We start from the raw sequence: 12,803 nt of genomic DNA, 5'->3' as shown, positions 1-12,803 counted from the left end.
TATGGTAGTCAAATTCCATTAAAAAAAAACTCCATTCCAATGACATTGTTATTACTTAAAAATAATGATATTACAAATTAAACGTGTTAATTTTTATGTACTCGCATTTGAATACCGGATACTAAATACCTGGCAAGGTTTTCAGCCGTGAAGCCGAATATCCGCCGGCCGGATATCCGGCGCAAAATTTGTGCCTTTCGCGAGTTTAAAAGTTACTGATCGCTTCTTAATGAAGTCGTCTTAGCGATTACGAAGTCCCATCGGACAAAACTAAACTTAGCAGCGGCGAACACAGCGAGAGGATATTCTGTGGGTGTTGGATTTGAAGAAAAGTGCAATAACTTTTACTTACGTATCACAATTTATCTCTTATCAGTTTTAGATTCGTAACGTGTTGATAATAATAAATTTGTTCATGATTAGAATGACGTTTAAATTTGGAGTAATTAATTAGTATCTGAGGAGAATATAAGGCATAAGGTGGATCGATTTCATAACTAACATTGAAGTCCAAGAACGGACGCAGTAGCCTCCTATAACGAGCGTTTTGAGGACGCCTGGTAAGCCTGGCAAACCTGGCTTGGCCTCAGGAGGACATAAACCCAAGTTACCTCTTCTTCACACCTACAGATTTGCGCTGTCTTGGAAGGCGTTGATGATGATTTTTCGGCTTTACGGGAGAATTGAAGAATGCAGGATATGGAAATATCACATACTACGAATACCGATTAAAAAATATGAAATTAATTTAGAATAATAAATTGTTTTTTCAAAATCAAAATGAAAATTGTGAAGAAATGTTTTCATACATAATTTAAGAAAGAAATTTAAAAAAAATACGTCAATAGAAAAACACGACATGTTTTCTTGAAAGTTGTATTGTAATATAAAAATATTCGTTCTTAGGCGCGGCGGGTCTGATAGTGTTACTATAAACTTAAATTGTGTCTTTGTATTCAATAGATTTTTGCATCATCTTGTAAATAAATATATAAATAAAAAAACTGGTAACATGTTATCGGGGTTAATTCAATACTATTATTGATCGCGTATAAATGAATCTGTTTATGCGAATCGGTAACACTTTCCAAGAAGTTGTATGCAGTATAATAATTATTTCTAATAAAAACAGAGTTTTATTTAGTGTTTCATTCGAATAAATTATTTTACTGTACGCATTCCGAGAAATTAATCTTACATACTGCTGGTACATACCAAGTTCGGCAGACTTCCGTTTTTTTTTTACTTGGTGACATCATTCATTCGTGCAAATGCTGAGTAAATGTTACACGTGGTCTATTTTTATGCTTCTTCTCTTAATAAGTAAGCCAACGCAGTAAATAAAACAGATTCTTTAAGATGAAACACGATAACTTGTGTGCAATAAATAGTCTAAAGACAGACATTTCTGTATATAGAGTACTTAATTATTTTGTTTTATTTGAAGAGCGACAGGTTATTATTAAATCATAAGATACATATTATAAATCAGTCCAATTAGAGCCTTCCTCGTAATTGGGCCATTAATCGTCACATATCTAAACAAACTAAACATTATATGTTACGCAAAATCAGTGATGGTACAAAACTTTTATTATTATAAATATAAAATTGTGTTTTTCTACTGACATTCTTAGTGAATCTGCATTTTAATAATAATAATAAAAATACCAGTCTGACGATGTCAGTCACGACGAAACCCGGTCACTGGTAAGACAATTATAAAAAATTATAAATAAAAGTGGAATAAAACCATATACGCATTTTTGTTATTATAATAAATATGAAAATAAATGTATACTTAAATACAGAACACTAATGTCGGTCGAACAGTTACACGTTTATAATTATACTAGTATCTCAGTACCGCACAATGTTTTTTTAAGATTAGCAATTGATTCATAAAAGTAAATTAATTTCCTCTTAATTTTGGTAACATGAACAATATTATTTAAACCGAATACTTTTTGAAGGCAAGTAATAGAAAAAAAATATTTAAACCTCCAACCGATCAATAACAAAATGATAATGGTGAGTAATCACAACTAAATAAATATGATTTGAGTTAGTCGAAATATAATTTTCAGATCTTATAACCATCATTTTCCTTTCGTACCCAGAAGCATTGGGCATTGGGCACTGTTTTTGTACCAGTAGCATTGTAAAATTCTTTCGCAAATTCCGTATTTATAACTAATTGTTGTTACTTAAAGGATAGTTATACAAAAAAGAGATTGGCACTATTGATAATCGCACAAAGGTCGCTTTTAATAGAAATCTAATATTTTCTACTACAACAACATGGACTTAAAGCTCTGCAAGAAACTAGTCAAACCATGGGTGGTATTTATCTCGTGTATTTAAATACAAAATACACGAGAAAAACTATTTTATCGTGCCGCGAGAGCGATTCAGAAAAGCATCCCATATGTAAGGGTACTACTTGCAAGCCCGGCAAAATTCAAAATCTAAAAAAAGTCAGATATTAATTGAATCCTATTCAGAATATTTTTTTTTACAAAAATTATAATACTGTCAGTTAAAAATACGGCTTTATTTGTAAGAACTTGACTTTTAAATTATAGGGTTTGTTGCAAACATGGCAACTCTACTTGAGTATTGTAACATTAGAATGTATAAAATTAAATTTATTATTTCACAACTGTTTCTTGACATAATCATGCTTATGTCATCACTGCTTACGTATAAAATATTTACTCATTGTAATAAAAAATTGAAGTTTTGAAAAAAAAATGAAGTTTAGTATTGTATCAGTTTTTTGTGATTTGCTCAAAATAAAGAATGATAGATTTTGCCGGGTATGCAAATAGTACCCTCATGTTTGGAGTGATTTAATGTATGGTAGCGAGACATAATGCATAGGCGAAAGTATTCGAAAAAGGTTGGAAATCTTCGAGAAGTAAACCTACAGATGATTTCAAAGCATTTATTTTGTAAAATTTTATTGATATCGTTTGATTTGTATCATATTTTAGATTCTTACATTAAGATTAACAAATTACAACGGAGATGGAGAACATTTTTGACAAGGGAATATGGAAGTCTAGGCATTTACAGGGCTTAAAACCTGTCGTTGGTTGGTTTAAGTGGCCACTTTACACATTTTGCCTAGGTTTGAACATACATATTTCTTAAATTCGATCAAATTAATGTCTTCGCAACAATAAAGGTTTCAGCACTTTAACTTCACTAAAATCAACAGATCGAAGAATCGATGAAATATAAATGTTCAAACATAAGCGAAATGGTGAATTTTACAAAGTGTGTAAAAGTGGCCACTTAAACCAGCCAACGTAAGGTCATGTAGCCCTTAAATACCTAGACTTCCATATTTCTTTCTCTAAAATGTTCTCCATCTCCGTTGTAATTTGTTAATCTTAATTATCTAGGGGGTGAAATCCAGACATCTGTGTACAAATATTATGACAAACTCAAAATATTGTCATTCATTAAGGTTTGCAGACCACGATGAAGCATGCTTTATACTTCATTATTTATCAGAGATCCTGACATCAATCATGCTTCCGATTAATCGATGCTAATGAATACTAATATTATGCTCTATGCTCTAGTAAGGCATAATTTTCATGCTAAGTTATTTTATTGATATGAATGACAACGTCATACATACAGTATTTATTGACAATGCGTCTCTCGTCATCTGCATTTGATGTGTTGACAGATGTGAATATTGTTTATGACCTCTTAAAATTATTATGATTGACATATTTTATTACTACTCGTATATATTTAATTGATTCACATGCTATAGTAGTTTCAAATAAAATTGACTACAAAATACACATGTATTTTTAAATACAAAGAGCAAGTTTCACCAGAAAAAGTTATGTTAAATAATGATAAAACAAATTATTGTTGTGTTTTTTGTCGAAATTGATTGTTTTGTCTTACTTTTTTTATGTAACATATTTTGTTATTTTTTAAATCAAAAACTTTTTTAAAACTTTATTTTTACTATGCCCTAAAAGGTAAGACTGTGGCGTGATAGCTTTTAAGATAAATAATTGCATATTATTACGACTACGACGCGGTACATAAGGTTACACAAATACTTACACTAATTACATCAACCCTGATGATGGACGCTGCCCTGGGATTTAAAACTTCGTTAACGAGGTCTTACGTAAAATGGGACGATAAGATGTTTACCATCTGAACGGCTGTAAAAATATTAAACAAATTATGTCACATCAAAAAATTCAAATTAATATTTAAGTTTTTTTTTTGCACCACAGCAGGCCAGAAGGCCCAATTACAGTGGTGAATTACATCACAGATCACATTTAATTTTTGTTTTCTCACCGGGAATCGAACCCGGAACCTTCCTTGAGTGAGTCAAGCGTCTTGACCACTACATCACGGATCACATTTAATTTTTGTTTTCTCACCGGGAATCGAACCCGGAACCTTCCTTGAGTGAGTCAAGCGTCTTGACCACTACATCACAGAGGCCGTCATTAAAACTCATAAAAAGGAGGAGCATCATTTATGATCACTAAAAACCTAATGATACGTATATATTGGATTCTGTTCTTTTTTTTAAATTCTTTTTTTTTTATTAAAACACCTTTTTTTTTATTTTTACAATAAACATAAGAGGTTAAACAAAGTATTAAAAAAAAGAATAATTACATAGCAATGAAATAGATATTAACAGTAAAAATAGTAAACAAAAAAATCCCACAAAGGCATTGCCTGATCGTGGGGGTATGCAAGAAGTTTTTATTAATTTTTTGTTCATATGATAAATAGACAGTGTACCTTAGAGGATAAAACACGGGAGTCCACTTTTTGCTTTTTTAAATGCAGAAATTACTATTTTATACGTGAATATATCCCGAAGTCCACTTTCGTCATAAAAAACATTTTTTAAGCTGAAATAAAAATATGAAGTTCCAGATATGTCGTTCAAATATTTACTAATATTATAAAAAAAAATATATTTTACATTTAAAGTTCTTTGTAGATTGAAATTATCTCATTCGGTTCAAAACTTATAAGGATTTCGCTAATCGCACAATCACCAAATTTCGTTTCCTGAATTTTTCGTTCAATGTGTCCCTTTGAGGTGCGGTAATATTAAAGTTTTTTTTTCTGTGATTTTAGTATTTTTTCAAGTCAAGGGACCAATAGTTATGGCCGTATTAAAGTGATGAGTTACGACACGGAACACCAAAGGTTAAAATGTTATTAACCTGGATTTTCTGTGTTAGAGTCGACTTAACTATTATACCACGGGAGCCTACAATTTTTCAAGCAAAAAAATCGTCATTTTAAAATCATATAAAATACGTAGATTTATTTCATTTTCATTTGTAATATAAATAAGGCTTGATATTTTATATTCATAATTCGCTAGTTGTAATTTAAAATAAAACAGATTTTCTAAACTACGTCTATTTTTATTGCAATGAAATTTTATTATGGTGCTAATTTTATCACCCTAGCGCCATTAATCATCCATATGAATAATAATAGCACAGTTTTTGTAGTATAATTTATTTAACACAATTATGAACTAAATTTGTTGCAACTCAGAGGGAAAACATTTTTGCGAAGTGTATACGGATGTCTAGGCACTTACAGGGTTTATGACGTTTCATTGGCCACTTTAACCACCAAGTTCCACATTCACCACTCTGCCTACGTTTAAACATCTATTTGAACTAAGCTGAACAATTGTTATTAAACGCAATAAATAAATGCAATAGTTGACACGAAACAAAAACCTTCATAAACGGCTTCAGTAAATAAACAGAATTTCACTAGTATAGAACAAATACAACCTCTCGTCCACTTAATAGCGGCGTGTTCCCCAAGATGTTTCCATGGCAACCTCGCTATGACGTGTTCACAGCCTTTTGAGGGGCTTCCAACGAAATGAAATTCCTCTCCTACTTATTCTGCTGTGACACATATAGTATAAGTACGCTAGGAATTTCAGCCTTGACGTATGTATTTTCCGTATTATGCACTTTTCTGCATGCGAAACACGTTTTCGTTTACAATGCCTTTATGGAAATCTTCGCAATTATTTTATCATGTATTTTTCTAGTTCTAGACTTGTACTTATGTAAATGTATTCTTATTTATACATACCCAGCAAGAGCCAATCATATCTAGACTAGTATAGACTGAAAATGTTATTTATATTATTTGTTTACTAGAATACCGAGCCTTGACCCTCTCTTGTTGAACAATCGATGACGACGTATTAATCAATGAAATCTTGGATTTTAAATATAGAAATCTAGCGCATTTAAATATCATCCTCATGTAGCGTTGTCATCCGTCTGGCTAAAGCCGGACAGTGTTACGCTTTTTGACCTCTTGTCCGGCCAAATTTAACTGCGTTTGCGTATTAAAAGAAAAACTTTGTTTTAAAAGCAGGTTTCTCGCAAGAAAAATATGTTGATAATACTGATTACTTTGTTATAAAAATACGCATTTCATTAAAAAAAAATTGTCAAAAATCCTTTTTTAGCTTCCAGTCTTGGGACCCAGAAGTCCAGCTTTTTTAGAGGCTAAGTTCGGCTTTCTGAATCAAAGAGATGGCAACGCTATTCCCATGTTAGCATTGTAACTATTGAATAAATAAATAAAAGCTTCTCCGAAAGAACAGAATTTTTAAACGAAATTCACAGTAAAAGAAGTTTGCTTATTGACAGTTGATGAAATGTCAAATGATATTTTTTTAACAACTATTGATCAAATTTTGTGACAAATTATACTGCAATTATAGTCGTTGTAGTTCGTGAATTTAAAAATAGACCTGACTAAGTATTTAATTCAAGAGTATTTATCTGTAAAACAAATACTCTGATCAGATGCTTTAAAATTATTTGCTCTACTTTCATTTGCATGTAATGGATATAAATAAGAACATTTTGGTCGTTTTTAATCAAAATAAAGCGAATCTTAGGACGATATTTTTGCGGGTAGTGCCAACAAGTCAGTGCCTAGAGCCAAATTTTATGCATGTACGTAACACCTATATTGAAAGTTGTGATCAACAATCCGAAGCTATTTCTGGATAGATGCTCTTAAATTCCTAGGAAATGTATTTACTTCTCAACACTTAATATTCTCCTGACAACATTGAGCCGTTCACGCACAAACTTCTGTATCATTGAACCCTTTTAAGAGCCAATATCCACCACGTCTATCCCCTATACGGCCTATACAAACCCACTAGAAGCTTTATTGGGTATTATGGACCTACCACTCCCACGGCACTTGTTCATTTAAATACAGTTCGGAGCAAACGGACGCAAACGCATACATACTGTGATTTTTCCGTAAAATTTAAATAGATCAAAATAAATCATTTCAATTGAGAAAGAAATTATTTAAATATTCACATTTACACAATATTTTTTACAACTTGTTTTACAAAAAAGTTTACTTAATGCAATCAATATGCAGGATATAATAATTTGAATGATCTTTAACAAATATACGCAAATTTCTATAAGTTTAAATTCAATACCGAATTGCCATATTTGCACTGCTCATCTATGTTCAAGCCTGCCATGAAAGCTCATAGAAATGAACTATGAAATTAAGACAAGGAAATTAATTGCTCATCCACAGTAGTATTCTCATACTATGTTAATAACTGGATAGTAAAATATAAAATAATGAATCTACTCTCGGCCCAAAAGCATTAATTAGTAAAGCCGGTATTTAATGGATAAAAATAGTACAAAACACGATAAAATTGAATTTATTTAAAACCGTGTAACGTTAAAAAATACAATGCTTTAAAGAATATATAAATATAGACATTTGAAGTATACACTTGAGTAGAATTTAATATTAATATCGTATTCCGGAATTTTATCAAAAACGATGGAAAAATTCAATGCACTTACCCTTAGCTGTTTGTAATAAAAATACGTTGAAGAAAAAACCCTGTTAGGAGAATTTATTATAATACGATTATTATGAAGCAACGTTTCGTATTATTTTTTAACACAGTCTTTTTATTACTGCTCAAAGTACTGTTAGAACAATTTAAAACTGAACTTTAATGATTTATTCAAGGAAGTCTTTTGAAATATAATAATATAATCCGTTGCTGAACAGAACAAAGGGAATAGTATTTCAAAGACAACGAATCCATAATGGGTAGCTCATCAATATTTGTGTTAGGTTAACCGCATTCGGAGTCTGGATTTCTGTAGAATTTGCTACGTCTTTAATTAATAATGATTGGATATCAACTTCTGTGACGCGACTATTAAGTAAATACACGTGTGATTCCAAACATGGATTTGTAATGATTCGTAATTATATATGCATATATGTAAATGCAATCAATGATCCTTGAATTTAGTCAGAATATTAAGGAACATACACGTTACAATTTAAAGTATTGCGCTTACTGATATTAACCAAATAAACGCGTTTTTGCCTTACCAGCCGCACCTCACATTTAACAAATATTTTGTAACCTTCAACAATTAACTTTAATTAAAGAAAAAAAATAACGAAACACATAAAAAAATTCGCACGAGAAAGAGATATATTGGTAATAAGTACAAATTTTGTTAGTTTGTATTTTTGTCTAACTCGTTAACATTAGCAACGACACTGTCTCATCAATTTGTTTCTTTTTTGGGGGATACCGTGTGTGTTGGATTTGTTTCGACGTTTCAGCTACCATTGCAGGAGCCTGGAGATTGGCACACAGTATCACCCAAAAAAGGAACTCATTAGCTCACAATATAAATTGAAATAAGGGATTAATACGTATTCACCATAAAATATTTTTTGTAAAACACGATATTTTATCATTTGAGACTTTGATATTTTTCAAAGCCAGATTTTAGAATTTTTAAGTGAGATTTTTTTCAGGTAGTCGATGTGTCTCAATACGGGCTTTATATTAAGATATAAAAAAAAAAACAAAACGCAGAATGAGGCGAATATCGTGTTTTATAAAAACCTTTCTTTATTTGTGACGCAATAGAGCTTCAAAAATTTAAAACACAATAGCCTAGAATTACAAAGCTGAGAAATTCACCAGACATGTAATGTTAAGGGTAGATATAAGATATTGTTACTTAAACTTCCATCTGTTTGGCTAAAAATGTTCCCCGAATTGGATCATAGGCCTCGAACGGAATTTAATCGATTTGTTCGGGTTTCTCTTGTAGTTGGCTTGATAGAGAAGCTAAATTTAATTTCTAATTACTTTGTGATCATTATTAGAGCATTAGGAGACTTCTGTGATAGAGATAAAGGGGAGTCTGGTGTTTTATGTAAATTGGTAGGTCTTCAGTCAAGAGATTCGATTTAAATAAACTTTTGGGTAGAGGGAAAATGTTTTCTTCTAGGTTTAATTATTTAACAATAATATTAAAGCTTAACTTTCTATCGACTACCATTTTTTTTAATAACGTTTTATGCAATTTTATAAATTTAAAAAATATGTATTGATTGTTTAAAAAAATATGTGACATAATTGTATGTCAAATAATAAAAATCATAATACATTTTACTTGATATTAGTAAATATACATCACATAGTTAATTCAGAAGGAGGTGATTCATCATTACATGTCCATTTCCAAGATGGAGCACATGTTTTTGTTTTTGAGAAAAAAAATTATAAACAAAAAAAAAATCCGAAGGTACGCCGTTTGCCCCTACCCCTAAAATTATTCTTAGACAGCTAATCTCGAAACTTTGTATTTTGCTGTTTTTGGCCCTAGTGAGGTGCCACGATTTGCGTCTGTAAATGAGAATAGATGTTATTCAGGCGTTACATAGGCGGCATTTAGTTTTCACTGATTAAATATCCAATCTCTATCAAAAAAAAAAAAAAAAAAAATCTCCAGACAGCTATCATACTGTTGAATGCGCGGCTCTCTATAAGTTGGTAAATAGCTATGGGTAATAGTAACCGACCGAAACAAGTTTTTTAGCCGAAACTGAATTTCAGACTGTTTTCTAGTTTTGGGCGAAACCGAAACCGAACCTTATTTAAATAGGTCAAAAGTCACTTTTATTCACAAAATAAAATACGCAATGAAACTTTATGAGTTAATTTGTTGATTTTTAGCGGTTTTTGGTTCCTTGTTATGTTATACATATAACTTATATGATAAACAGTTCTTCAATATATTCTACTGGAACTTTAACTTCTTAACAATAAAGGAGTTACAAAAATAAACATATGAAAGATATTGGAACTACTAAATTAATATACTCAACAAATCACAAAATCGGTCTCAATCCGAAACCACTGCCGAAACTTGTTTTATTCGCCTAAACTGCCCTAAACAGAAGCCGAAACTTAGTTCAAATGCTTTGGATGTAAAAAAAATATTATAAATCTATGGGTAACAATCACATAGGTCATTTTTATTATTTTATTTTTTATTTGCTCATCTCGTAGGATATAATTATGTTCACATGTGTTCCAAAACACCCAAGTCAAATAACGTTATTAAGGATAATATTTTCAATGTACTTTATTACACAAAATAAATTTATTGCTTATCGGCTTCAAAAAAGTTTTCTCTAACATTTTCTAACTTTATGCCTTAAACGGCGTAACATTTAAGGGTTTTCACTAACTATGTATTTTTAATTATTAGCGATAATCCAATTCCTAGAAGCATGGTGAAAAATATGCATTGTTTCAATTTCAGATTTGATTCCTGCAAAGTTTGAGACACAAAAAACTGTCTCCTGAAAAGTGAAGCATTTTGATTTATATGATTGTTCCCCACCAATAGAAATGATATTTATGTTTTTATATTTAATACTAAAGAATTTTAAAACTCCATTATTTTCATGTCAGTTTTATTTTGTAAGGGTGAGTATTATGACACCGTTAAATAAACAGATAAAGCCGATATTACAAACATCGCATTGTAAAAACAGTGAGCCGACAGCTCGACGCCCGACACGTTGTCAATATGCCCAATACAAGAATCGAATTGGACACAAAAGGACAGTTAAATAGAGCAGTTGGAGCCATTGTATTCCAGAAGTCGGTAACACTATTGAAATTACTTCTACTAGCAGAATGTCACGTGACAACTGTAAACTAACACATGCACAATCCTATTATTTTTCACCAATACACTCAACTTTCTGTACAATACTGATGGGAGTTAATAAATAATACAGTTGAATGTAGTTATTTCACTTGAAGATTTTTATTAGATGTCAATCATAATAATTATTGTATTTATTTATGTGCGTTGCAATTCATTTTCATGCGTCTCAAGTTAGGCGTTTTAATTTTTATGCAAGTCTGCAGAGTAAGTGCATACGTAATATTACACTATGGTTGTGTGACAGTTATTGATGCCTCTTAAGGTCTTATTATTATTTCGATTTAAATGCGGCTCGTTAGTCATTTCGTGAATTAAAAAATCCAATAATTGTTGTGAAAAAAAAAGTTTTTTTTATATAAATGCGTATCGAAAACTTAAATCTGTATTAACGAAGTGATAATATTTAATCGCTTACACTTTAAAATTAACACGAACTATATTTCTATTAAATCAATGATATTGTCATAAAGCTTTGATTTTACAGAAAACCAAATAAATAAAAAATTTCAAAAAAAAAATAAAATATTTTAGCCGTTTTTATTGACGGTTGTTTCAAAATAAAAATAAAAAACATCTTATTTAGGGTTTTTTCATCAATTTAAGGACTACTTAGAGTACTTAATTAAATTATATTTAAAGGCAATCCAACAGCCCCTTATTATGTTAAAATTGTTCAATTACAATTTAATTGATTTTTATTCCAAATGCAAGCTTATTAAAAAACAAAAAAAAACTAACTGTGCCTCTATTGTAATGGCTTGTCAGTACAACTCAATACTCAGACCTATTGAGAAAAAACTGTCTTTTTTTCTGGAGCCTGGTATTATAAATCGTATTACTTTATCTGCATAAAATGAACGTAAAAGTACGATAAAATAATACTTTTGTACTCGTATATCATTGAATTTAAACGGTTATTCGCAAAACTTTTGAAAACGCTTTTTGTGAGTGATTGGCTGCCTCATACCTTATAAATACGTGACATTTCAAAATAAAAACATTTTCTTATCTGTTTTACTTTAACATGAAATAATACTTCAAAGGGCGAATGGATCTTGGCATAAAGGCGTGCTCAACCTCGACTTGTTATATAGTATATGGATACAGAAGACTAAGAGAAAGTCTCTCCGTAGAATAATGTTTTTTTCAGTACGTTTTCTTTGTCTCTGTAATTTATGTCAAGTAAGAAGGGGTGCTCCACATCCCCAATACTTTTTCCATATTTATATGCTCAAGTTTGGTCGTAAATATATCAAGTTTTGTGGATCCCGATCGTACTTCACAAACATCTTCAAAGTAATTGCGCAAAAATATTGCCACAGGATGTAACCAATGCAAAGGTTAATAAATAATTTTTTAAAAAAAATTTTGAGGACAGTTAAAAATATTACAAATTAAATTACGTTTGTCTAACAGATGATCGATGAACGGTGGTATTATTTAAATTTGTTTATTAATTTTTCTGTAAAATATATGCATATTATTTATGTAAAAATTGTCAGCATTTGTCATAAAGCAGTATTTTTAAGCAGATAGTATGAGTTGGTCAATGTGTGCACCAGTTTTCAAGATGTTCGTAATCAGTAAGCAGATAGTACTTATAAAAAAAGAGCTGAAGAAAAAACATAATATCTTTGGTAGTTACAGTAGATGTTATAAGTATTAAAATAATTTAACTACCGTTAT

This window comes from Micrasema longulum, unplaced genomic scaffold (assembly GCF_059751315.1).
Source record: "Micrasema longulum isolate JH-2025_06_02 unplaced genomic scaffold, ASM5975131v1 h1tg001840l, whole genome shotgun sequence".
In the NCBI taxonomy this organism is placed as follows: Eukaryota; Metazoa; Arthropoda; class Insecta; order Trichoptera; family Brachycentridae; genus Micrasema; species Micrasema longulum.
This window is presented reverse-complemented; position numbering follows the sequence as displayed.